Source organism: Rhipicephalus microplus, unplaced genomic scaffold, assembly GCF_043290135.1.
Source record: "Rhipicephalus microplus isolate Deutch F79 unplaced genomic scaffold, USDA_Rmic scaffold_40, whole genome shotgun sequence".
Lineage (NCBI taxonomy): Eukaryota > Metazoa > Arthropoda > Arachnida > Ixodida > Ixodidae > Rhipicephalus > Rhipicephalus microplus.
This window is the reverse complement of record NW_027464613.1, coordinates 3,621,980-3,649,014: the sequence shown is the minus strand read 5'-3', so window position 1 is coordinate 3,649,014 and position 27,035 is coordinate 3,621,980. Positions and strand designations below refer to the sequence as shown.

The 27,035-nt window shown below is 46.5% G+C and overlaps 1 long non-coding RNA gene across 1 annotated transcript; it reads right to left on the bottom strand.

Moving 5' to 3' along the window:
• Positions 1-952: 952 nt before the first annotated feature.
• On the bottom strand, positions 953-24,836 carry LOC142786950 (uncharacterized). The gene is made up of 3 exons (XR_012889208.1): positions 24,782-24,836; positions 3,496-3,579; positions 953-1,081 (listed from the first exon to the last, which is right to left on the bottom strand). It is a non-coding gene; the product is annotated as an uncharacterized LOC142786950 (long non-coding RNA).
• Between the last annotated feature and the right edge of the window lie 2,199 nt (positions 24,837-27,035).

The following is a 27,035-nucleotide window of genomic DNA, read 5'->3' as shown; positions in this document are numbered from 1 at the left end:
TGTATTTTTGACGTGCTTCATCTTTCGCGTTGTGCTTGCGTGTGCAGTTTGGTCTAGCTTCCATATGCAACCATGGCGTATCTTTGCCATCTGCCGATATTATTGCGATGGTACTGACCATGAGAACTGTTTGCATTGGGCACTGCTTCAAGACAACGACCTCGACTGGCGAATGTCGCGCGAGTTCGGTGCAGCGATGGACATTTCAGGGGAGAGCGGGAGGCCTTCGCGTATTGACGGCACAAACTGAGAACTCTGTCTCACGCGTTTGTGAAGTTGAGCGCATCGTGACCCAACTGGCTGCTATACAGACAACGATGCAGGACCGAAATGATCGTATTTTCACCGAAGCGACCTATAAGCAGGACACTGCTCACCAACACAACGCTGCATGCCAAGCACATATCCATAGGACAATCGTTAACCCGCAAGTCATACTTGTTTGCATCAGCACACTGTGAGTTAAAAAGCAATTGAGCGAAAACCCGCTCGATTTCCCTTGCACTGTTTGCAACCGTTGTAGTTTAAGTGTGATTAGCGCGATGCTCCGGTGAGTGCACTGTCTACTGAAAGTGTATACTGGTCGTGACTCGTTCATTGTTGTGCTGGAGAAGATGTGCCAAGAAGTATGAACAAGGGTGCATAAGTATCTAAGCGTACTGTACTCACTAAACAGCAATAGACACTATATATCGATGTGCAATGAACATTGAGCTGCTTCTGTGAAGACCCGTTTCACTTTGGTGTGTTATACTGATTCCTATATCAAAGGCATCAATCACAATTTTCGATCCGCGTTTGGTCTCTTTCCACCGGTTGCATGAATATCCACAACACTGGTCGGTGGAGGGAATGACGATTCTGCTGATGACGAAAGTCGAGAATTGCAACAGCTTACGGTTTTTGCAGGCTTCACCAAGCTTAGTTCTTTAATAGAACAAATGCTTTATAGGTCTTGTATAAAATGCACACTTTTTTCCTGTTCTTAAGAGCGGCGGCGGACGCCGCGCTCATGTTGCTGCGTCGTTAGCAGGCAGGCATGCAGGCAAGCGAACACACCATTCGCAGTGCCACCGGGTGTCTGTTCGAACGCAAGGGAAGAAAAAAGGCAAAAATTAGTTTCTGGTAAGACGTAAAGCTGCTTTGAGTGTGTAAAATATAATTTCAAGTTATACATCTATGTCTTCAAGCTAATTAAGTGCACCTGCAAGGATTTCTCGTTCTACCAGTAGGGTGACCACATTGCTGTTGGGTGACGCTGGCAGTAATTTTTTGCCGACTTTCATTATCAAGTTAAAACTATAACTTCTTTTTTACGGACAAAAGCCTGTTTGTCCCTGCCGATGTGATGAACTATCTTCTCATCAATTCCAAAAATTTTTCTGAGTCGTAGACAGTCCTTTTAAATTGTCTTGAAAAAAACTTTGACTCAATCAATGTGCGCAGCATTGTCTACAGTCAAGCCCACATATAACGGCCCCACTTAAAACGAACTTTCGCTTAAAACGAACAATATCCGCGTTACCGTGAAAATATACATTGGTTCAATGGCACAAAATCGCACTTAGAACGAACGTCTCCGAGAGCCGCTGATCGGTTACAGCGAACTGAATCAGCGGTCTGCCGACTTCCTGGTAAACCAATTTCGACCACCGATCAAGCATCGGCAAGATGCCCATACATTCTTATTGCTAAGCACCGACCCTGCCTCCACGCCCCTCTAGTTACCGCTCTCCCCGACCGCTTTTGTTAAGCATCCCTCCATCCTTTGTCTCCCCAGCTAGTCTGAGCATTCCGCATCACCAGACGAGGCACGTGTTTTTACACTGCCGCCGACCTTTCGAAGACCAGTCGACCATCTACCCCGTTTTTGATCGCTGGTACTGTCGTTCACGTCGGCGGCCTGGAGTGACCAGACCATTTGTCAACATCATCGGCAACCAACTGTGTCCGATAGTCTGCGTCAAGTGCATGCGCGTACGCTACCACACCGACTTTGATCATTTGCAATTCGTTTCGTGTTTAGGACTTGTTCTCGCTCACTTCGCACTCAACTCAGCGTGCATTCCGCGCGCGTGCGGAATCGCGAAAATCGCTGTTAATTTGCGCAGAACGAATCACAAAATATCGAAGTCCGTGAGGCCACGCAAACCCGCAGGTGCAACGAAACGATTTTTTGACCGCCGCCGCCGATTCTTCGAACACCGCCGAGCGCACCGATTCAGGCGGCCATGCACTCTTTTCAAGTTTTTCTATGTGCGAGTTTCGCGGACCTTTCAAGCAAGCTACCCAACCTGCCTCCTTCCCGTGTGTTTTGGTTTTCAAAGTCGCCCTCCCACCGCATCCTCCCCTCTCTTTATCGCAACTTTTTGCCCTTCTTTCACAAGTCTACTCTTTTCTCTTGATCACAACCCCTTAGCCCGTCTCCCCCACTACTCGACGCCCGCCACGCTGGCTCGAATTAGTTTCGTTTTTTGACTGGAAACAAGCCCAGAGCTGTTCCACACGTTCTGGCATGTGTGTCGCGTGTGTGCGTCTTGCTCGCTCTTGGTGTGCGTGTGTGGTTGTAATGGCCGACGGAAGGACTAGCACGCTTTTTTCTCCTGCCGCTCAAGAAAACGTCAAAAGTGTGACCGCTTGGTTTGAGCGTAATCCGCGCGTTAGGTGCCGCATTGCAGAGCACTTGCTCATAGCTGTTGGCCATCTGGCAGCCACTTTGCCGCTTCAGGCAACCCGGTATTCAGCTGTGGAGAAAGTGAATATTTCCTGGGCGGTGGTGATGGCTACATGCACCTAAAACTGTTTTCGTGAGACTGACTTCGTTGCCGTCGAGCCCGATGCCAAGCCTGAAGCTTCCGAACAGGACCCCTGCGGTGACGATTTGTGGCAGCGCATCACCGACTCCGACCTAGAAGAGCGAGACATTTGTTGCGATGGTTTAATTACAGCCGAAGATGATGCCGACACTGCGGAACCTTGCACGGATTAGGGCATTGTGAATGAAGTACGTAGCGAGCGCAGTTTGGAGGAATCGGATTGCGAGAACGACGAAACTTTGGAGTCAGTGCCTCATGCAGCTTATGCCACAGGTCTCGACGAACAAGTACTCTGCCGTTTTAAATAAACTCAAGACCGCCCTTATCACTTCTGAAATTCGAAACACGTACATCACGGACTTTTTGGGGCATAAAGAGTTTGTGTTTTCACTCACAACTTTTTTTAAAAGCTGTGTTTAATTTACTACGAACTTCGGGATACAGCGAACGAATGCCGCGTCACGCTCAGGTTCGTTATAAGCGGGCTCGATTGTATGTAGTTTACATTAACACGCTGAGTAGCAAAAACCCGACCTCAAAAGGAACACATAAACAGGATGGGTGCCCTTGCTTCTGTAGACATACTTTACGTCTTATTATGACTATGAAGAAACCTAGCCTTACCAATTTTATTAACAAACACTAGCCTTACCACTAATAGTAACTGAAGGTAACTTACCGGTGAAAGCACTTTAACATTGAGCTTGTGCAAGACATGGCGATTGAAAGCTTTGAAAAGCCCACTTGAACGGCAACCGGGTACCTGAAGGAGAACATGTATACACAACTGAAACGCTTCTATCAAAACCATTAATCAAGCTCCTTGCGATGGGTGTTCAAAACAGTTAACTCCATGCAGGTGGCACGTCAATGGTCTCACATAGCCTTAATTCTGTAACTGGAGTATCAAAACACAGCCTCACGCAAAATTAACTTTTAACCACGTTTCATTACTTACTGTGAACCTTGCTATATTTAAAACATTATAGCATGCCTTTTGAATCGAAACTTAAATATTAAGGAGAGATGCGATTTGAAAAAACAAACAAAAAGTTGCTTTAAATTTCATTGCCTAGGGGAATGAAATTTTCGCTTTGTGTATAGGCTTTTATCAGATATTAGCTTCCTTCAATGCTAGACTATCTAGTGAGGCTAGTCTTTCTGTCTGTTGGGGGAATTGGAGGGTGTTCATGGGGATCTAATAGAGATCAACAAAGTAAGGCGGACACATGAAGCTTATACTGTGCTGAAGAACAAACACATCCTATGCTAGCATGAACTACAGGTTTTACCGCTCACTTTAATTCAAGTGCCAGCTTAAATATACTGTGAACATTGAAATAATCTGAGCATCGAGCTATTTATTCTTTGTGGCAAACATTTATTCCAAGGCCCGAATCAATCAGGCTGCATACCAGTGAGTTTATTCCAAGTGCCACCGTGTTTATTACAATTGCCAATGACTTTAATTCAGGTGCCAATCAGTTCAATGCATAAACAAAAAGCAGAATACTGGGTGTAAAAATGGCAGTGCAATTGAAATGCAGTTCTTGCAGTAAAAAATACAATCCTTGGAAGGTAGAATAATCATTAATATTGGTATTCGCCGATAGTATTCGTGAATAAAGAATTACTGCCGTGGTTTGCTTGAGCCGTGTTTGAAGTGCTTATACTTTGCTATGTACAAGTTTGTAGAATAAGTGCTTTGCCCAGGTGGAATAACATTATTGTAAACAAGACGAAAGAAAAAACAGGAACATATTAAAGAATATTTTACAGCGCAATAATATTCAGTGTTCGTCACTAAAGCTCATAATTGGCTTTGCCATACACTACAACATTTTATAATCGGGACAAGTTATATAATGCGAAGGACAAACTGTTTATTGGAGTGCCGGAATGCATACCAAGATATCGCTAATCTGGCTGTGAGCAGTGATGGTTAAAAGGCAGCTACATAATCAAGAAATTATGAGGCCATTGCGAGGAAGAGCGATTTGGGGATAATTCATCCTGCAGTACGCATAAACGTAAACTGATCATTCCGATGTGGCCAATGGAAGTTATATTTTACACTATTCTTAGCTCTTATTTTTTATTCAAACAAAATTAGGTGCCATTTGAACATTACTGGTAATCATTGAAACAGTACTGGTTGTTTGTTTGGCTTGGTAGCTTGGTGGCGTACTTAACCAACGCGATGGAATGAACACACAGGAAATGAAATGGTACGAACGCGCATTTGTTCTTGGGCCTAACTTTCTTTATTTATGTATGCATTTTTATTACGCCACATTATGCCTCTCTCATCGCACATTGGAAGCTTGCGAATTTAGTGTAATCCCTAAACTATTTGTTCTGTCCTTTCTCTCTCTCTATCTACACACACAAACGCACACACACCGTTACGTTTGGCCTGGCAATTCACCTGGACCGACGCCAATGTGCGTAAGCCGGTCTACTAGGAAGGCTTTCGACCCCATCGGCGCTTAGTCTGCAAGACGCTGTCCGGTAGACGTTCCAGGAAGCAGTCGGGTCTCCACGAAAGCTTAGCGAAACAAGCCTTTTGTTGAACGGGCTCGAACAGCAGGGGAACGGCGCCACTGTGGCGGGTCTCATTGTCAACCTCTTGACTTAGCTTTTGTCATCTACGCGAGGCCATATCAACATACCGACAGCCCGGAAGCGTGGGAACGCGTCGAAGAAGCCGTTCATGGGGATCGAGCGTTTGGATGGCCTGAAGCTGAAAGCAGCATAGACTGCTGCTGACGTTCGGGTTAGTGGCCTTCTCCCCGGATGAGCTCAACTTTCCCTCTCCGGACTCCACCTCCTCGCCCTGTGGTGCCTTCAAGTCGTGGGCCGGGTGCATCTTTGTGTGGTGCAGATAGTATGACGCACCAATTACCAGCATGTGGGGTGCAGCGCAATTAATGCGGCTAATGTAGAGCGCATAGCCAGTTCCCAACCCGTCAACTAAGGAAGCTGATCGGTTCTGCGAAGGCGAACGCGGAAGACCCGAGCGCGGGAAAGAAAATAGACTTCTTCGTTCTCACGGTTCACAAGCAGAGCAGTCAAGGTCGCCCCGTTCGGGATTAGAAGAGGAAAGCTTACTCAAAAAAGCGTCTGGCATGAGGCAGGTCAGGCGCCACCGTCTGAGTTTAAGCCATTGTTGGCAGGCACGCGTGTCATTGAGAATGACATGGAGACGCGAGCACTTGGCTGACAGAGACATAGTGGCGGCAGGAAAACAACCATAATCTGCCCCACTGTTGTTGGGATGTCGGGGCGCCTCGCTGTCGCATGCACACCTGGTAAGCGCACGGAGCCCAACGGTGTACCCACCGCTCTTAAGGAGGCTTCTAGGAAGCAACAATTAATGAGAGAACTGACGGGGCTCGAGCGTGAGAACAGCCGTCACGGAAGTCATCCGATGGAGGCAGCACTAGTAATGTTGGGCAGCACGACCTGGCATGGGAGAGAGTGTCACATGCGGAGAACCTATCCCCTTGCGGGTTTTATTTGGTGACGAGGTTTTTACAAATGTAGTGCCTTTTATGAAAGTGTTTCTGTGATTGGTTGTGATGATGCGAGTCCCAACACGTGATTGGTTTTTGTGAAGACTCTTTGTTCGACCAAGGGTTGAAAAGAGGATGTTTGAATTTGAAATGTGGGCGGAGGTTCGGGCTTGGACTCGGGCAGTCGCCTGAGGCTGCAATAAAGCGTCTCTTCACCGGACTACAGCCCTTCCTTCGCGCAGCTACCGTGCACTCGAGTCATCGAGGGGACCCATTCCGAACCTCAAACATCTTTCCTCCTTAGCTAGTGTTTAAGCTAGTAGAGGAGGAGGAAAGTAAATGGTGCGTTCCTGTTAACATTTGACCGTTTCGCCCTGCCAAGTGGTGCAATATCTGCACCCTTTCTGGAGGGTGGACCACAAAGACTTCGTCCCTTGCTTTGTGGCAAGAGTGATAACCACCTTCTTCTTACGGCAGTGACGGCGGGCTATAAAAGCCAAAGCATTTTTGTAAATAATGCCGAAACCTGCACAGAGTCATGTGCGGAATCATGAACTGAATCTCTGTTGCACATAACGCGGGATCTTATGGATCTCTGTACACTTCCTATCTTTCTTCTATAATGTAAATAAACTGCAACAAGCGAGGTTACATAAAAACACAGGTTATTATTCGAGAAGCATTAGCCGCAACAAGCTGGTACAGGCAGGAACCCGGCAAGCACAAGCTACACATGGATGTAAATATCTTCTTTCACACTGGCACAGAGCTGGCGCCACTATGCTCCGGTACAATTACTCCCCGCGCAGAAAAGAGCCAACCTGGCGACCTAGAGAAATGATACGACAAGGGGGTCATAGCACGGTTTGAAGCCTGATATGTGTAGTGTTTCACGCTCATGGCAGCAATGATCCGAAGGTGGCTCAATGGGCTCAACTTCATAGTTGACAGGAGATGTTTGTCGCACCACACAGTAGGGGCCATGGTATTTCGACGAAAGCTTCGGGGAAAGACCGGGAGGGGTAGACGGGACCCAGAGCCAAACCAACATTCCTGGGTTATAGTGGGCACTAGACGCAGAGGCATCGTGGTCAGTATTCTGGTGCCATTTGTCTTGTGCAGTAAATGAACGAGAGAGTTGACGACACTCTTCAGCATAAGCAGCTGCTTCAGAAACAGGCGTCGCTTTAGAAACGTCAGGCCTGTAAGGGAGAATGGTGTCCATGGAGCATGATGGCTCACGTCCGTACAGGAGAAAGAGAGGAGAAAAGCCAGTGATTGTTTGTGCCGCAAAGTTGTACGCGTACGTGACAAAAGGGAGCACTTGGTCCAAATTAGTGTAGTCCTCAGAGGCAAACATGGCAAGCATATTTCCAAGAGTACGATTAAAGCGTTCTGTCATGCCATTGGTTTGATGATGGTATGCCGAGGTTTTCCTATGGACAGTGCGACATGCCTTCAGCAGCTCGTCGATGGCGTTCGAGAGAAACACACGTCCAAGGTCGCTCAGTAATTCACAAGGTTCACCATGTAGCAAAATGAGAACGTGAAGAAGCAAGGACGCAACGTCTTTCATAGTGGTAGCAGGCAGCGCAGATGTTTCAGCGTAACGTGTCAAATGATCAATGGCGACGATAATCCACCGGTTGCCTCTAAGAGTGTTGAGTAGAGAACCATAAATATCAATTCCGACGCGATCGGCCTTACTGGGCAGGTTAAGGGTTGCAAAGGGCCAGCAGCGCTGTGAGAAGGCGTCTTGCGTCGTTGACACATGGTGCATGACCGAACGTACTGGCGAACGTGCCGATACATGCCGCGCCAGTAGTATTTTAGACAAAGGCGAGAGTAAGTCTTGAATACTCCAGCGTGGCCACACTGGGGGTCATCGTGAAAGGCAGCGCAGATGTCCGAGCGCAAATGACGAGGCATGACAAGGAGCCACCTACGGCCATCCGTAACGTAATTGTGGCGATACAACAAGCTTTCACGGACAGCAAAGTGGCTTGACGAGAGAGGGAGCGTGAAGTAGTTTCTGACGAGCTGTGAGAGAGGACGTCGAGCAAAGAATTGATCCAGGGATCTTTGCGCTGCTCGGATGGCATGCCAGTGATGCTCAACGATGACGAATCGCAGATGGCAGTTGGTAATCAGGCAAGGTCAGGAGGCAGTGGAGAACGGGATAGTGCATCGGCGTCTGAATGGCTGCGTCCTGAGAGATAAATAACACGGATGTCGTATTCCTGAAGGCGTAAAACCCAACGAGCGAGGCGGCCAGTAGGATCTTTCATGGACGCTAGTCAGCATAAGGCATGGTGATCTGTGACAACATGGAACTGGCATCCGTAAAGATAAGTGCAAAATTTTCCTATAGCCCAAATGATAGCCAAGCACTCCTTTTCCGTGACGGAATAGTTAGACTCTGCCTTCGTTAGGGTATGACTGGCGTAGGCGACAACATACTCGTTGCAGCCATTCTTGCGATGAGCAAGAATGGCACCGAGGCCATTCTCGCACTGAGGCCAATGAACTCTCTATCTGGGAACATTTCCTTCCAAAAGGAATGGCAATGCCACAACGTCTAGATTGGAGCAGTAGCTCTCAGCCGTGTACCCTGAAGAGAGGGCTGAGGTCATACTTTGTGATCACCCCCAGACAGTCAGTGAACTTAGGCCACTGGCAGCTACTCGACGTGTGTATCGCGGCATATATCTGCAGCAAATTAACAAGCACAGTTTATTAACAGAAAAAAATGGCCTTATGATACTGCAACATTTAAGTGTGGAAAACAGTAGCGTGATAAGGTACTGACGGAGCCAATGATAGGCTTTTTTTGTGTGTGGTTGCCTTGGTGACTTTAGGCACTGGGGCCAAATGCTTGTAGTAGCTACTCATATACTTTATTGTGTCATGGGCATTATGAAAGAGATTCCAAGAGCAAAATGAGGTTCCTATAAAAATAGAGACGGTGACCTTTAGCAGACTAGGCCTGAGATGCCATAGTCACCGACCAATTGGCCTGCGGGCCAATTGGTCGGTGACTAATTTGACGGTCGGTGACCTGAGTCTATTGAGTTTTTCGGGCGTGCTTCCCGAAATCTGAGTAACGCGTGCATGAACTTTAAAATTGAAAGTCGCTTTCACAAGTTACCTCATGAGATGAAATAGATTTACGAAGAATTTTTGATATAAACTTGCTTAAAATACATAATTTTCATCAGGCGCACCAAAGAAAAAGGCAGTTAAAAGGACCCTGCAACACTTTTTGGAGCATGGTCAGAAAATGCTGCCGATCGGTAGTAGAGGTTCCCGAAAACACGCGAGCCAAACATAATAGCACAGCATGTGGCCTAGAATTCACAATAAACTATCAAAGTCAGCTAAAACGTGCTTCCTTATCTCTCGACATACCACGCAATATGCTCGAAAGTCACATGTAGTAAGCCCATCTATCAGCCATTGGCTGAATTGAACATGGAAAGCTCGCTTGTTACAGAGATCGGCGTGGGAGGTCGCTACTTGTCCACGCGTGCGCGTGTAATCACACTGAAAAAGCCGTGCATTCGAAGAACAAAAAGGAAAAAGTGCTCAAGGTCACGAGGCGCGCATGACGTGTTTTGTGTGCCCCTCCCACCCCTTTCTGCTTAGCTTCTAGTGCTTTCGTCGGGATGAGAGAATGCGATTGGAGCATGCGACATACCTTTGTAACTCAACTCGCACTAAACGAATTCTTAAAATTTTGCGGCATTGAGTTCGTGAGGCAATAAGCTATTCCAGTGAATTCATTCCATGGTTACTTGAAAAAGTGTTTCAGGGGCCCTTCAAGTGTTTTAGAAAAGATTGTTTAGTGTTCTAGATAACACCGAAAGTTAGAGGTTAGTTCTCAGGGTCTTATAAACTCCAATGAATTACCTTCCCGTTAGATATCTTTCACACCTTTCATTACCTAAATGAAAAAAGATTTTGGCAATATTTAGCTGCTAACTTAGAATCAATAAAGTATAACCACGAACTGCACAGTGATATCACGGATAACTAGCGCTGCTGAAAGTAGCGGCTGAAGTTCGCAAAAACACGACTGCTTCTTGAAAGATTTTAAGCTTTGAAGAAGCAGTCGTGTTTTTGCGAATTTCACTGCTTTACAAACTGCATGTTCATGGGGCGCCAAACTTGTGTTCTCTGATCCCAACGAATCCTGAACGTGCACTCGTCCATGATTACCAAGCGTTTCAAGTGAGATGCAGACCAGTGGGCGCGATATTCAGCAAACTAGAGCCGCTTCGCCTTGTTCTCGGATCGCATGAGGGGCTTCCTGACAGCGGTTCGGCTTCAAAGTCCTGCTACGTAGAGGAGGCGTTTCATGGTTGTAGAAAAAACCTGGTCAAGTCCGTGCTCAGTTTGTACTTCTCCGACTGTACTTTTCAGCTGTTCTGCTACGGCTGCCACAATTTGCAGATATTTGTCCATTGTAGTCAGCCGGCAACGAGGCTGCTGAGAGGCATCTCCAATGCGTCCATCATTCCTGTACACTTGAATGATCCAGTTGACAATTGCAAAAGGACGGTTTTTCATCGCTAATATAGCACGTGGAGAATATTCTCGCAGGCATAAACCTACAATACATCGTCTTTCTCCTTCCGGCACTTACGGCATGGCCCTTCAATTAGGAGACAATACTGGAATGAAGTAATATCGAACGTATGCAGTCCTTTTATCATGCGGCGATAAAAAAAAGGAACCTTTGATGGCACAACAAATTAATGGGTCATAACAAATTACTGTAGTGGACTAATGTTGTAAGCCTAAAAAGATATAAAACGATAAGCGCGCCTTTTTTTCTTAGAGACAAAAAGTATGAAGCTTTAATCTGCAACTGCTCACAGCAGTAAAAATTTGTCATCGGTGCTTGTTTGGTGCACTGATTACCCCATACAAGTTCCACTGAAAATTTGATTAGAATGTTTCTTAATTTGTCTGCCTGAGTGGTACGAAGAAAAACAGCTGCTAGTAAGCTGTGAATAAGGGTAGAATATTGGCGATTTAAATTCTGGAGCACGTGAGAGCAGCGCAATTGGTAACACACCAATGTTATATCAGTTCCATAAGATTAACGAACTACTCACTATCTCTTGTTTACAGGTTAGTAAATAATCAAAATTTTCAAACATTGCAAGCTGTTATATCAGGCCTCACATGATATATTAATCACCAATTTTGCGATGTTAAGCTTTGGGCTGATCAAAAGCATTGATTGATTGATTGATATGTGGGGTTCAACGTCTCAAAACCACCATATGACTATGAGAGACGCCGTAGTGGAGGACTCCGGAAATTTCGACAACCTGGGGTTCTTTAACGTGCACCCAAATCTGAGCACATGGGCCTACAACATTTCCACTTCCATCAGAAATGCAGCCGCCATAGCTGGGATTCGAACCCGCAACCTGCGGGTTAGCAGTCGAGTGCCTTAGCCACTGGACCACCGCGGCGAGCCCTGAACAAAAGCAGTCGTGTGAGCTGCAGAATATTATTTCTGTTACACTGAGCAGCTTAGCTCTGGCAGTGCCAGCGCGAAGTTTTGCTCGTGTAAGGGCCACGGTTTATTACTTGCACGATGGCTTGAAAAAAAAGCCACAGTGTCTGCGCTTCTTGAGAACCGCACAAACTGCTCAATTTGTATGCGTACGTAACAAGAGTAATGCTTGCTTCACCGCAAAGCAGCACCAATTTTGTCGAGCGACCGCACTCCAGCAGACGATGCGGCGAAAGCCCCGCCTACAGCTGTCTTTGAGCTTGCGCACCAGTTTCCGAAGCAGCCGGCAGAGGTGCTCCATGGAGCGCCAGCCACACGGCACGGTGTTCAGGGTAGAAGTGGACAGCTCTGTACATCCTTGGGACGACGACAACCCCGGACATAACAGTGGCGATGAGGAAGTGGATTTAGACCTGCGCTACGCACTGCCTTTAATATTAGATACCCGAATTCAACGACTCATCATGGTCATCGCGGTTTGGATGCCTACAGCTTTACTTCGTGGGTAACAACACAACTGATGCAGCAATTAAGAGAGCCAACCTGCTAATGCTGTGCGGGAAGCAGACGTACGACAAAGTCTGTGCCCTGATTCAGTCAGCCATTCCAGCAATCATAGACTACGACGACATTTTAACTGCGCTACAAAGATGCTATGACCCAAGGCCATCAGAGGTCTACAGCTTAGCCCGCTTCCAGCGTCGAGACCAACTGGAAGGCGAAAAAGTAAGCAACTACGTGGTGACTCTAACAAATCTCGCGGCTGACGGCAATTTCGGGACGTCGACTTCAGCAACTTCAGCTACTGCGCAGAAGAGAGGATCAAGTGCCAACCTACTAACACCAATACGTTCACTTTGAATGTAATGTTGCGTGACCGCTTTGTGTGCGGACTGCGGGACGAAGACCTACAACAACACCTGTTCGCAGAGACGAGTCTCAGCTTCGCCAAGGCATACGACATCACCCAGCGAACGGAGAGCGCCAGTCACCAGCAGAGAGATGTTTGAACGTCGAACCGGTACAAGTGCCAGTTAGGAATCTGGCTATTCCAAAACTAGGCTCTAACAAGAAGAGAAACAGAAACAGGACGCTGTTGGCGGTACAGCAACGTGCACAAGGGTGCAACAGCTTAAATACAATTTGAAACAATTTTTGGAGCAGCAAAATGTTACATCTGGAGCACTAAAATCCAAATTTGGAGCAGGTTAGGGAAACAAATTCACACATCTTTTTATCATGAAATACATTTAAACCTGCTTATAACAAACCTTGATATAACAAATTCCTCGGTATAACTAAGTTTTTCTATTCCCCGCCGTTACTCCATAGAAGCACATGTATTTGTGACCTCTATGCAACAAAGTAACAGTGGTAGACAACCTTGATATAATGAATTTTCCCGACGGACAATCTAGGAATTTCGCTCTACATTTTGTTACAAGCATGCATCTTCCGCGGCTGCCCCTCTGCCGACAAAGCACGAAGGGGCGCACGCGCATCAGGCGAGGGCAAGCGCTCGTTATTGCGCGCAGGTGAGCGCGAGGCGGCTACACCCCACGAGCTGGCGTTGCTGCCGTTCTCGTCGCCGCAAGCGCATACGCAATAGTGCCCCCCCCTCCCCCCCACACACACACACTCCAAAAAAATAAAATAGGAAAAAAAACCTTTGTGCGTTCGCAGTGCCACACTAATGCGCTTCCGGGACAACTTATCGTAGTGTCTTTGCTAAATTCTGAGCCGCCTTCATGTTTTCCTCAACGAGCTCTCTGGTTTTAGATAGTCTTTCTAACAGATCTAAAATGTAGCTGACTACGTGCGGGTCTTCTTCATAACCCTCCCACGAGTCTCTCAACAGCCGAAATGGAGATCTTAATGTCCCCCCCCCTCTTCCTCATTATTCGCGCGGTAAAGTGCGCGTGTGAGATGAGCGTGCGGCGGCGCATCGTGACAAGCTGGGTGCCGAGCGCGGGCGGCTTTTTTTTCTTCCTTTCTTGAGTTTTTATATTGGATACGTACATATACGGTGAAGCACGGCTGCGGCAGCGACGGCAATAAATCAGTCGGGACTCTCCGCATAAATGCTATGGCAATACAAAAAGAAAAACAAAGACGTCGTCAGGGGCCACACGATGAACGCGCAGTGAAACTATGCACGGGCGCACGGCGTCGAAAACGAAAAGCGAAGGACAAAGACACAGATGCGGAAAACCACGAAAAACTATTCGATAAAGCGCCTTCCATATGCAGCGCAGCCCACGTATATGTGACACATGCCTGTGCACGCGCGCTTATCCTTCGACAGGTGAAATAGCACCTTCGAGTTTTACCGGAACGATTGCGTTTAGTTGCCGGGCGCACAAAGATTACTTGGCTCGCTGGAAAGGCGCCGTTCGCGAAAAGAGTGCGCCTTTCAAAAACAGTGAAGTAACAACTGGGGTACCTGTTAGTTGGCACTCAATCTGTACCCGTGATTACGTTTCGTGCCTCGTTTTAAACAGCGTGTTAAGTGTCGAGCCGTAAACATTGTTAGTTTGCTTCGTCCTGTTAATTGTGCTCGTGCGTCATTCGTGCCAGAGCAGCGCGTTTCACGTTTCAATCTGCTTGCTGTTCTTAGCGTTATATTGAAAGTTGTTGCTATTGCAGTCATTTATTGCTTCGCCCTTGCGGCGAAACTGTGACTTTTCCTACTTTCGGACAACCGTGTCGACCACACCGAGGGGATGTCAGATGACACGTTCATGGAAACTCTCCGAGACCACGGTGACGACGGCTCTTCGCAGGTCGACTGGTCACTTGCTTTCCCGTCTTGCTCAGCGCCGCCAGTTCGCAGGCTGGTAGCTTTTGCGATTAGCTGATTAGTTCTAGCAACACGACAGCGCAATCCAATGAACGCGATAGTAAAAAATTGTAATGGTATAATACGTAAAGCTGCACCAACTCTTTTGGATCGGATATCACGTAACTCTAACAAAATGCTGGTGTGAGCAAATATGGCCTCTCCAAGGAGAAGTGCTGTTTCCACACAGTCTCTTCCAACACCACCTAAAGTCTAGGTGGTGTTGGTCTCTTCGCGCTGAAACGGCACTGATACTCGCCGAGATAGCAAGCGCACCAGCCATGCAACCACCCTTAAAATCCAATTGAGTTAATTATTGCCACTCAAGCGATCCCCTCCCCCCTTCCCCACCCCCTAACCCCCACATTGTTTCACGCTAGTTCAAGAAGGGTGGTTTACTTTCTGTTTGAGCATTCGACGGCAGTTATCTTATGCATGTTATCTTATGCTCTTTCCAGGTGATAGGAAAGAGCAGACTGGTTTGATCTCTGCTTCAGCAGCGCTCGCGCGCCTTTACTCCCTCGTGAAATTACGATGCGCGGGGGCATCTTATCAATTTGGACTTGTTACGTAACATAGCGGCGATGCAAAAACTCTCCGAGTGTGTCCATGTAATTGATATTGCAATATTAATGCAGTTTTTTTTACTGTAAAATAAGTGTTTTCAGTTAGCTCTCCTTAAGTACCCCTTTTGTTTAATTTGCGCGTTTATTTTCCGAATTTTGTACCAAACCAGCATATGATGAAATCCTCTTTATAACAAGTTTTTTCGAGACTTTATCAGTTTCGTTATATCCAGATTTAACTGTATTAAACTTGGAGCAGTATAAATAAAGCTTAGATATTGAAAAAGAAGTATATACCATTCAGCATCCTTTAAATTATCCAGTGTGAATAGAGCCCTGCTATTTCACAGAACGCAGTATGATGAACTACCCGACTGAGCGAACAGTGATGAAGTTCATATTAGGATTTGCTGCACCTGTCAAATATTTTGACAGACTCTGCGATATTAAATATAGATCTGCCAAACTCGCAACTTTGAAATTTGAGAGATTCGTAAAACTGAGGAGTAAGGGTGGCGAAAATGTCATACACCATTCCACATGATTGCCAGTAGCTCATTTAGATGTCAGTTATTATACTAGTACTCAGAATTTTGCGGCGTACAAACTCATGAGTAACTTAGCAAAATGTGCAGTGTCCTGTCAATAACGCTAACAGCCCCTTCTAAATCTCAACACACACACACGCACACACACACACACACACACACACACACACGTATATATATATATATATATATATATATATATAAAAGAAGAAGTACTCTGGCACAGGGGCAGCAGCATCGAGCATGCAGCAGAGCTGTAAGTTTGTGTCGAAGTTTGGGGCGAAGACCATGCCACCATCGAGGTAACACAAACAGATGTTCCATTTATGGCCACGCAGAATGCTGTCCACCATTCATTCGAACGTTGCAGGTGCATCGCAATGTCGAAAAGGCATGACGACGAATCCATATAAGCTGTCTGACATGACAAAAAGTGGTTTTGAGGCGAGTGGCCTCCACCATAGCACCTGCCTTTAGCCTGACCACAAGTATAACGAGGAGAAAAACTCAGCCCTCTCTAAACAGTCCAAAGCATCGACAATGCGTGGCAGTGGATAGACATCTATTAGCGTGATCTTGTTCAATCACGGGAAATAAAGACAGAAACGTATGGAATCATCTTTCTGTTTGACCAGGACCATCAGAGACGCCCATGAGCTCTGTGATAACGCTTCTGCGGAGCATGCATACTCTACTTGCTTAGCAATGGTGCGGTATTCTGTAGCGGACACGCAATATTGTCATTGTCGCAGCGGTGAGTGGGACCCAATGTTGATGCGGTGCTTGACTGCTATGGCACGGCCGAGAGATGTTTGTGCAATGTTGAAAAAAAGCGGTAGCACTTTTCTTTCGCCGGTTGGTGAGGAGCTGAGAACACTGCGAAGGTGTTAAATCTTCAGCAATGAACGGTCCAGATATGTCCGCTGATGTTGGGTCAGGCACAGAGATGACAGCCACTTCACAGATAGTGGTGGAAGGCGCCTCATCAAGGACGAATATAATTCTGGTGGAGTTGATCGTCTCGACCTGGCCAAGGCATCCGTGATAAAACAGGGATAAAGGTGATGACTGATGATCATATATTGGCATAGTGGTAGAGCCTTCGACAAGGTCGATTGACGCAAAAGGCAGCGGAAGGCTCTTCGGGGAACTAATATTTGAGATGGTGTGAAGAAGACTGTGTCATCGAATATGGCACTGCATGAAACTGGTACGAATACGAAAGAGCATGGAGGGATTTCGGTGTTGTCATTAACGACTAGTTTAGAGGTAGACTGGATGTCGACGGAGGCTCGGTCATTCAGTGCGCAGAATTGAACCTCAGCCCAAGCACACTCGATTACAGCGTTGTGACGCGACAAAAAGTCTCTTACCAAGACAATGGTATGGGATCACGATGAAAAAATGATGCACTATATTGTATACAGAACGTCCTCAATTGTCACACGGGCTGTACAGACTACGATCGGTTGAAGAGGTTGAGCACTGGCTGTGCAAAACGACAATCTGAAGAAAGGCGTCATGACCTTACGAACTGAGCGGCAATATCCAGCATGGATAACAGTAACAGCTGCACCAGTATCTACAAAAGCGATTGCAGCGACATTTTCTATGCAAACTATAATAACATAAACAGGTGACGAATGAGGACTTGGGCAAACCAAAACTTGCACAGTTCTTGACTCATAAACTGCATCTAGTTTCTTTGTTCGTTAGGCACAGGCTGTCAACGCATAGGACAAGGTGAGCGGCGGTGCGGAGAGGGCGAGCAAAGATGTCCCAACCGAGGGCGGTGGTTATCCTGATAGCGAGCTTGCGTTAGAGTGTAGTAACCGTAACGCGCGTTGGAGTCAAGTAGAAAGAAGGGCTCTCGGCAGTTTTCATCGATGATGTACGTCCGGTGGCGGCAATACCTTGCGACGGGTCCGGGGTATCAACATACCAAACATATCAGGTGACTGTGAAAGCTGCGCATTGGATTGGAGGTGTTAGTGCCACTCCAAGAGACAGTAAGTGGGGGATAGCTGGCAGGATACTGGAATGGAGGTGCAGGCACTTGAGAGTTGGCATGGCTGCAGCTGCAGCGTAATTGAGTAAAGCAGTTAGAAAATTATGCTCACAGGCAGCTGCAAGCGCCTGCGCGAGCTCTCCTTGAATGACACCATGGAGAAACGATGGTAGAGTTGTGGTAGGATTCAGGGTGAAGGTACCAAAGAAAACTGTCGTGCGACTTCATCGCCGAAAAATGTTTTTATTTCGGCTATTAGCGACGCTTGGTCATGACCGTTAGTCACGCTGGACAGTCATGCCAAATCGTGCGCTGGAGGACGTCTTGTCAGAACTCGCTGCTTCCGCGATTCTTTGTAGCTTTGGCACAAGCTAATGACGTCGTTAAGCGTGGTTGGGCTCTTCGCCAAGAGCATTTGCATTGCACAACAGCCAGGTAGCCAGCTGTATTGATTAAGGGACGTTCGTCACTATGTTTGTTGATGGCGGACGAGAAAGGATTAACATGAACAATTTATTTGATGGCACGGGTGGAACGGCTGACGGTGCATGGATACGCTACCGTGTGCAGCGCCTTTGAGTCGGACGTCGCGGCCAACCCAGCAGTCAGGGTCGCAACTCCGGAGGTCCAGGATCTGGCCACGGCTCACGAGGACCACACCCGGTAGGCCTCGCCCACGAACCTGCTCCCGGCCACTGCACCCAGGCAGGAGCCGTTCAGCAGGCCCCGTCCATGGACCTTGTACAGACTGACGGATTCGACCTCAAACAGACACACCGGAGCTCGACCTGGCCGACACGTACGGGTCCCACGTCCGGCTCAGGAACGCTGCCAGGAACTCGTCTTCTCGAGCGGCGCACCGCTTCCTCTGCCTTCGTGGCCTCAACCTTCGAGCTCTCTTCTCCGCACGTTCCTTGTTCTGTTGTCGATGTGCGACGCTGGTGACGCCGGCACTTGATGGCATGAGTGCGGCTACGGAGCAGTCAGCCCGCATCGGAGACGCGATGCTCCATGCGGGGAATGGCCAGCCCGTCCAGCGAACAGCTAGCGTCGAGACGCGATGCTCGGCGCAACCGTGACCATTAGCCAGGCCACGTCCATCGCTGTGCCGAACGGCTGACGGTTGACACGCCTCGCCGAGATCTGCGATGCCCTCGGCAAGGAAGAGAACAGCAGGCCAGGCCACGCCCCGAGATGCAGTACTCGTGCCGGCAATGCCGCCCCAGCTGGTGGTTGGACGGCAGCAGCGTGGACGGCCGCGTTCCCTGGCCGGAACCTGGATCGCCTGCGTCCGACGCTTCGGCCCGCTGTCTTCCGCCTGCCGCTGCTTCGGCTCGTCCCCAGCCACAAAGCCTGCTGCCACGTAATTGTCGCACGTGGCCCAATCGTGGCACGCCACCTCTGTGGGCCACCGCTAGTCATCAGCTGATTGGCGCACAGTTGCCTCGTAATCGCACGTGCCTTGACCCGCACCTTCGTCGTTGTCGTTTTTTCTCGAATCCTCACACTCGTAATCGCACGTGCCTTGTCCCGCACCTTCGTCGTTGTCGTTTTTTCTCGAATCCTCACACCAGCGGACCTCGAGGTCCATAAAATATGTTTCATCCTTCGTAAAGTGCCACTCAGTGAATATTTCACCAATGAAGAGGCCAAGCCGGCAAAGCCGATAAACTCGGCAATTGCGAAATGCAACATGAATGCCAAGATAAACGCCCAAACACCCGCCTCACATCAAATTGCTAAGCCCAGAGCACCAGAGCGACACAGCAAGGACTCGGATTTCAACTCCTATTTTTACGAAGATGAAACATTGAAACGAAAGACATCAGCTTCTTTACGAGAACAGGGAGCTGTTCGTTCGAGAGCCCCTAGCAAGCGAGCAAAGCCTCAGACCAACGCATCCGACAGCCCATAATTCAAAGCCGTGGCACCACTGAGTAAGAAGCCTGTGCTCAAGGCAGCTACCATGAAGCCCCAACAATCGAAGCAGCAGGACAGCTTTTCCAACTATCCTGAGGACAGTGCGCCGAAATCGCCTCCTGCCAAGAAGCAAGCAACCGCAAAGTAGACACAAAAGGCTTAAAATGCTGCGTCAGCCAAGAAAGCTGCTGTGAAGTGGGACGAGTCTTTAAGCTCAGTCAGTTCCGACGAGCCTGAGCAGACAAAGGTGATGGCACTGATGTCAAGTAGTGCTGCCACTCTGCCTATTGCTTCACCAAATGCGACACTGGCTAAACTCTAGAAGGATGACAGGGAGTCATCTCTGCAAAGTGAAAATGGTAAGCCTTTCAAGAAGATTGTCAAGCCTCAGGCCACCAAACCCAAGAACACTAAGTTAAAGTTTGTAAACGAACAGACCTTTGTGGTTCGTGAATCTACCTCTCAGCCTGCCAGCCCATCTTCAACAGATGTACATTCAAGCCAATGCAAGCCATTTCATTATGTTCTTAGCTATGCCTACGCATGGCAAGACATCTTTAGCGCTGAACTTCTCGACCCCTGGACTTGGTCGTCAAGCAGGGGGTGGCACATGAGTTGTCAGCCATACCGCAGTGCCCATCTCGCGTACCCCCCGATAGATGGCAGCACCCGCCGCCACTCCCATTGTGATTCCTCCTCGCCTCGCTAGACAGCGCTCAGTGTCAGACGCCAGTTGAGACAGCTTTAGCCTATACACATTGCACACACAAAAAAGAAGAAACTTGGGCAGACAGTGAAGGGTTTGTTGGTAACATTTGCAAGAAGCACATCAAAATTAATCTTGTGCCAAACGATATAAAAAGAGCGCACAGAATCGCAAAATGTCAACCGGAAAAACCACGCCCGGTAATTGTTAACTTCTCCCAGTTCAAAATAAAAGAAGCAATCCTATCTAACGGTTTCAAACTGAAAGATACGCCGTACAGTATAGCTCCGGATTATTGTTTCGCTACCCGCACTGCCTAAAGAGAGCTTCTACGCTTTGCATGTGAGCACAGCGACCCTTTCAATCTTCGTTACAAGAAGGTAGTTATTGGGAAAAAATCGTGCCACTATAATGCAACCCGAAAAGAAGTCGAAGGAATTTTTCCGCGTGAAGCTAACAATTTCGCAACCCAGTAAATGCGTCGCCAGTTACCTCACCCTCTCGCCATATCCAGAATCACCCCTCTAAACATGCAAATAATGTCACCTTTTCTATTCTCTACACAAACATAAAAAGCATCATGCCGAAACACGACAAAATATGTACCATAATTGAATCATCTGATTGTGACGTCGGGATGCTGACAGAAACATGGCTTTTACCTTCCATCAAAGATTCTGAAGTTCTTTCATACCTAATCAATTTCACATTGCATCGCCAGGACCGTTTATCCGGTCGAGGTGGTGGCGTGCTCATCGCTGTTAAACATACAATCCTTCACTTCATTATTAGCATTACCAGTCCACTGGAAGCTCTTTGGGTAACTTGCGAAAGTTCCCATGGGCTGGTCATACTAGGTGTCTGTTACCGCCACCCCCCCCCCTCCGCCAAATCAGAGCCCAACTTTAACATCAGCTTTAACGACACCTTCGACAAACTACACAAAATGTATCCCCGTAGAAAGTTTATAATTTGTGGGGCTTCAATTATCCATCCAGAAAATGATCAAACAATGTTTTCCTTCGCAGCGGTGAATGCGGCGATTTCCTAGCCTGTTTAGAAAACTACCAACGAACACAAGTTATAACCCATGCCACCAGAGAAACATTACGCAGCTCTATTATAATAGACCTTATACTAATGTCGGATCCAAGTAGCCTACATTCTCTCCATTACCTTAAAGAAATAAGTGATCACAAATTTATTTTTGCCTCTCTCAGTTTTACTTTTCCAGAAAATAAGCTTACACCAAAGCAGATAAAGCTCTACGGTCGTGGCAATTATGAAAATATTAACACCGAACTTGAACAATTTTACAATTCATACCACCAGGGATTGAACAAGCGCACCATAGAAAACAATTGGAAGTTATTAGTCGAAAAACTCAATCAACTAACTGATGCATGTATACAGAGCATAAAAATTAAAAACAAAACATCCGCCCCTTGGTTTAACAACGCGATTAAAAACTGATGAGCCGGAAAAAACACCTGTTCAGACGTGCCAAACAACAAAACCGACCATCTCTATGAAAAGAATATTTCGACTCTGTGCGATGCCTCTCAATTAACATTCAAAACGCGAAACGCAATTTTTTTCGATCAACACTACCAGACATGCTCAAAAATAACCCTAAGAAATTATGGCAAACAAAAAACCCATGAAACATCTCGCCGATAACTCTTTTGGTACTAATAACAAATCGCTAAGTGACGTAGATTCGGCCAATGCCCTAAACAATGCCTTTTGTTCTGTTTTCACGCGTGAAGATAGCTTTTTTGCGAACTCCGGAGAGAACCTTGAGCCTATATAAGTGAGCTAATGTCACCTATTGAAATATCTGCAAATAGAATAAATAACGCAATTAGAAAAATGAAACTGTCATCTGCAAGTGGAAAACATCAACGGCAAAATAATAATGACCACACAATTGATAATTAGTACAGAAATTCAGCTGCTCTTCTCTGAATCACTTTCACAGGGACAGGTGACAAGTGATTGGAAACTCGGTGAAATCACTCCACTATACAAAAATGGCAACAAAGCATTCCCATATAACTACCGGCCCATATCGCTTACAAGTGTCCCATCCAAAACTATGGAGCACATTTTATTTACCAACATCGTTAATCACCTCTAACAGCACAACTTCATTCACCCTTCCCTAAATTGTTTTTGAAAAGGCCTGTAGTGTGAAACGCAACTTGCTGCCTTCATCCCTGACTTGCACACAAATCTTGACCGGAACATCCAAACTGATGCTTTATTTCTTGACTTTGAAAAGGCTTTTGATAAAGTTCCTCACCACCGCCTTTTGACCAAACCTTCTTTGCCTAATCTCGACCCATTCCTCTTGTCCTGGATTAATAACTTTCTCACTGACAGAAAACAGTTTGTCGTCATAAATAGAGCTAGGTCTCAAATCTCTCCCGTCCTCTCCGGTGTTCCCCAGGGAACAGTACTTGGCCCCCTGCTTTTCCGAATTTACATCATCAACCTTCCACACTGTATTACTAACAACATAAGATTATTCGTCGACGATTGCATTATTTACGCAAAAATCACTAGTCATGAAGAGCAAATAGCTTTACAAGCACACCTAACAGCCGTTCAAAATTGGTGCCACAAGTGACATATGAGTTTAAACATTTCTGAATGTAGATCAGTGTCTTTTCACAGACGTACTAATTCGTTAAAGTACAACTACGCCCTATATAACAGTTTTCTATAACCGACTAGCTCGTATAAATACCTTGAAATACATATCTCAAGTGACCTATCATGGACCCTCCAGATCAATCACGTCATTTCAACAGCGAGTAGATCTGAAGGTTATATCCAAAGAAGCCTGAAGTTTGCTCCCAGCCACTTAAAAATAGTAGCTTTCACCACAATATTACGCCCCAAATTAAAATATGCCGCAGCAATTTGGAACCCACACCAGCATTATTTCATCCAAAACCTAGAAGCCATCTAAAACTGCGCTGCCAGATTCACCTTTCCCAATTACTCATCGTTCACCAGTGTAGAAGACTTAAAGAAGCCTGCCGTATTAATTTCTCTTAGTCAAAACCAAAAAACTGCGCGGCTCGTATTATTTCACAAATTCCATCACGCATCCCCATCCAGCATTTGCGTCACGCAACACCCCTATTTCTGTGATTGATGTTGCAACACTATGCAAGTATATTACCCTCGTCCCAGAACTACCGCATTGGCCGAATCTTTCTTCATTCGGACAGCTGAGGAATGGAACGCCCTACAGGATACCATTGTTAGCATTCAGGATGCAGAAGCCTTTCAAAATTCCCTGTTAACCATCACTGAACCATAATAATTTTTTTTCGTGTGACTTGCCATGCTAATTCTTGTGTAATGGTTTCTAGTGTCATCTTCCTAGTATGGCGTGTATGTATATTTTGTGTACTTGGCAATGATTTGCACCCTATAAGTGGTATATTTTGTCACTGTAAAATGTTTTTATCTAGAGTCCACAAACAAATGTACTTGTTACCCCCCCCCTTTTTTTTCTTGTTTTGTTTGTTTCTGCCACTTCAGATATGGCCTGAAATTTCTGTTTTATGTTTTGTTGCACATCCAACTTTGCCTTTACCCATGTCTTGTATGCCCACCCCTCATGTAATCTACCTTCTGTTCGGGACCCTTGAGGAAAATGAAATAAATAAGTAAATAAATTTGTTTTATCTGCTGTAGCTAAATATTTGCTACGAAAAATGACAGGAAAGAGGAAAAACACACAGACCTGTCCAGAGCAGAGAAGACTACAGGTGGTGCCTTATGCGCACCATGTTGGGCATGGCCTGAAAAAAGTTGCCTCCAGGTACAATGAGTCTGTGGTGTTTTCCGCGCCAAGGAAACTGAATGGCTTATGTGCACACATCGGCAAAAAAAAAAGAAGCCACAGTACGAAGTGAAGCAAGGGCAAATTTGTGTGAATTGTGTTGTTGGTGTGGTATATGAAGTTCCACTGACTTTTCGGATGGTGTACATAAGCCAAACAGGTGTTGTGTGAATTTTAGAGCATGGAAACATTTTAAATTATTAGAGAAAGGAACAGGCTCCAAATTAGCCCTTCATTGTAAATAGTGCAAATGTAAGCCAATGCTGAACAAACTCAGGATTTTGGGCAGAAGCCATGAAAAAATGGCACATGAAATATAGTTGAATCTCATTAATTCGAACACGCTTAATTCAAACTTCTGGTCAGTTCGAACTCATGATAAGGTCTCTTCAAAGCTATGTGTATTCCAATGGACAAAAACACCCGGTAATTCGAACGTGCAGACACTTGCGACGGTTATTTTGAACATACCGTGCTCCGAAAATGCTCTCAGCACCCTGCCCAATCCCATGGCGGCACCTGCGACAACTAAGCGCTGCCCGAAAAGGAAATGAAAAGGCAAGAAAAGGCTATGGTGGAATGTTTGCTCACTCTCTAATGCCGATCTGCGACGTGCCCTTGTCACGGTTCTCCCTTTTCCGTCCCTGCCACATAAAGACCCTTCTCCTTCCAACGCCGTTTGCGAAGAGAGAGAGGAAAAAAAAGGCTGTTGCTGGGTTGAATGAATGTGTGGTTGAAGGAAAGGAAAAAGGCACTATCTTCTGCGGCCTTTGCCCCTTGCGGAAGCACGGCTCTGCACATTGAAGGAAGGAGGGGGGGTCTTTCACGCGCCCATGCCACGCGTCCCCCTTCTTTCCTGTCCCTGCCACATAACCCTTCTCCTTTCAACGACGCGCGCGAAAAGAGTGAAAAAAAAAGCTGCCGTGGAGTGATGGTTTTCTCTCAAATGCCGTCTGCTTCTCTCCGCCTGGACGGAGATGCTCCTCCTTTCTCGTCATGTGCTAGCCATGCTACGGCTGCGCAGCGGAGAGACTACGCAGCCGTTGTTGTCGTCGTCTTTAGAAAGTGTCGATGCTGGACATTTCCGCGTGCAACTTCTCTTGCCAGGAGAATGCTGAAGCCGAAGTAGAAATGCTTTGCAAGCTGCGTGCGGAATTGATTGACTTGCTGCAAGGCAAACGCATGCAGACGTGAATCACCGAATACTTGAAATAATAATGGATGTCCTGTGATTTGTAAATAAATGTAAGTCTTCTGAAACTTCCCCCCCGTGTGTTAGCTCAATGCACATGCACCACTGCATGGAGAGCCCTCGGTTTATTTAGCTTTCATTAGTTTGAACTTCTTTTAATTTGAACAAATTTTCGGGCCCCTTCGAGTTCAAATTATCGAGATTCGACTGTACTTTAATCTTTTCACATTCCAAAGAATTCTTGGCGAAGCATCTTGTAGTGATAGCTGCATGGCGTTGCACAGGAAAGAAAAAACTTTCCTGGAAACTTTTTTGTAATCTTGAGTGATTAGTAGGACGAAGAAGGCATAGAGTGATTGGGCGTCAGTTTATTGTATTATGCGATTTCTGTTAGAAGCTTGTAGCATCACCACGGGACCACATGGGTACATATACTTGAGCCACGCGTACTTGAATAAACAGTTGGTAGTCGAGCTGCTTTCCTGTCTCCTGCTTCGTTTTCTGTGTTCATCATTTTATTGGCTGGAATCTTTTTTAAAGCAAAGCACCAACCAACTCATCAACGAGTGTTGTTAAAATATCCTTGTCAATCTCGTCCGGTCGAGATGTAATGACACTGCAGAAAAAAAAGGACGCCAATCAAGAGGGTGTCGAAAATATAACAAAAAAGATGTTTGTACTTCCAGACGGTATCCTTGTTCACTATGCTGGGAGGCCGAAGCATGAAATTTCGTCCAATTCTTGACTTCGTTTATCTACGCCAGGCGTATATGGCCAACCAAAGATTACCCAAGTCTCCCAGTTTATTTCGAACCTCTTTGTTCAAAGGTCACCTGAACTTCAACCTGTTCTGCAAAGGCCAAGGCTTGATTCTGAAGTCATTGTGCATGCTGAGACTGGTGCACATGGCTTTCGGACACCTGGTAGTATCGAAAGCTAAGTGGCAGTTACTTAAAACTTGAGTCATGAACTGCAGAGCAGTTCTGGACTTCCAGAATCAGCTCTCCTTTGCTCACCGTCACCTTAATTACAGCTCTCCTTTGCTCACCATTACCTTAAATACAAGTGCCCGTTTGTTTTCACCAGTATTGAGCTTTACGCAAACTGCAAGGCTCAGCTACAGTTATTTCTGTGTGAACACACGCATCAGAACAAACTGAATCACCTACAGCCTTGTCGTAAAAATAACACGTTATACCAAGCAAGGTTAGTGGTATGAAATTTGTCCTCGTAAGCTCCTAGTCAGCTCAAGATGAGTGTGCTCGAATTTGGACTGAACTTTAGCATGAGTGGCCCACTTGAACCAAAGAAACTGATATGCACCGTAGAGCATGCCATTGATCAGATGGATGACGCCGAACGAGACAAGGCCTGTACTTGTGCGATCAGAATTCTCACCAAGTTCGCGCATAAAAAGCACACTGCCCTATTGCCCGAACCGCCCAACTCAATGAGGAATCTTCCCAAGAATTATGGTATAGTGATACTGCCAGCTGACAAAGGGAATATCACTGTTATTATGAACACAACTGA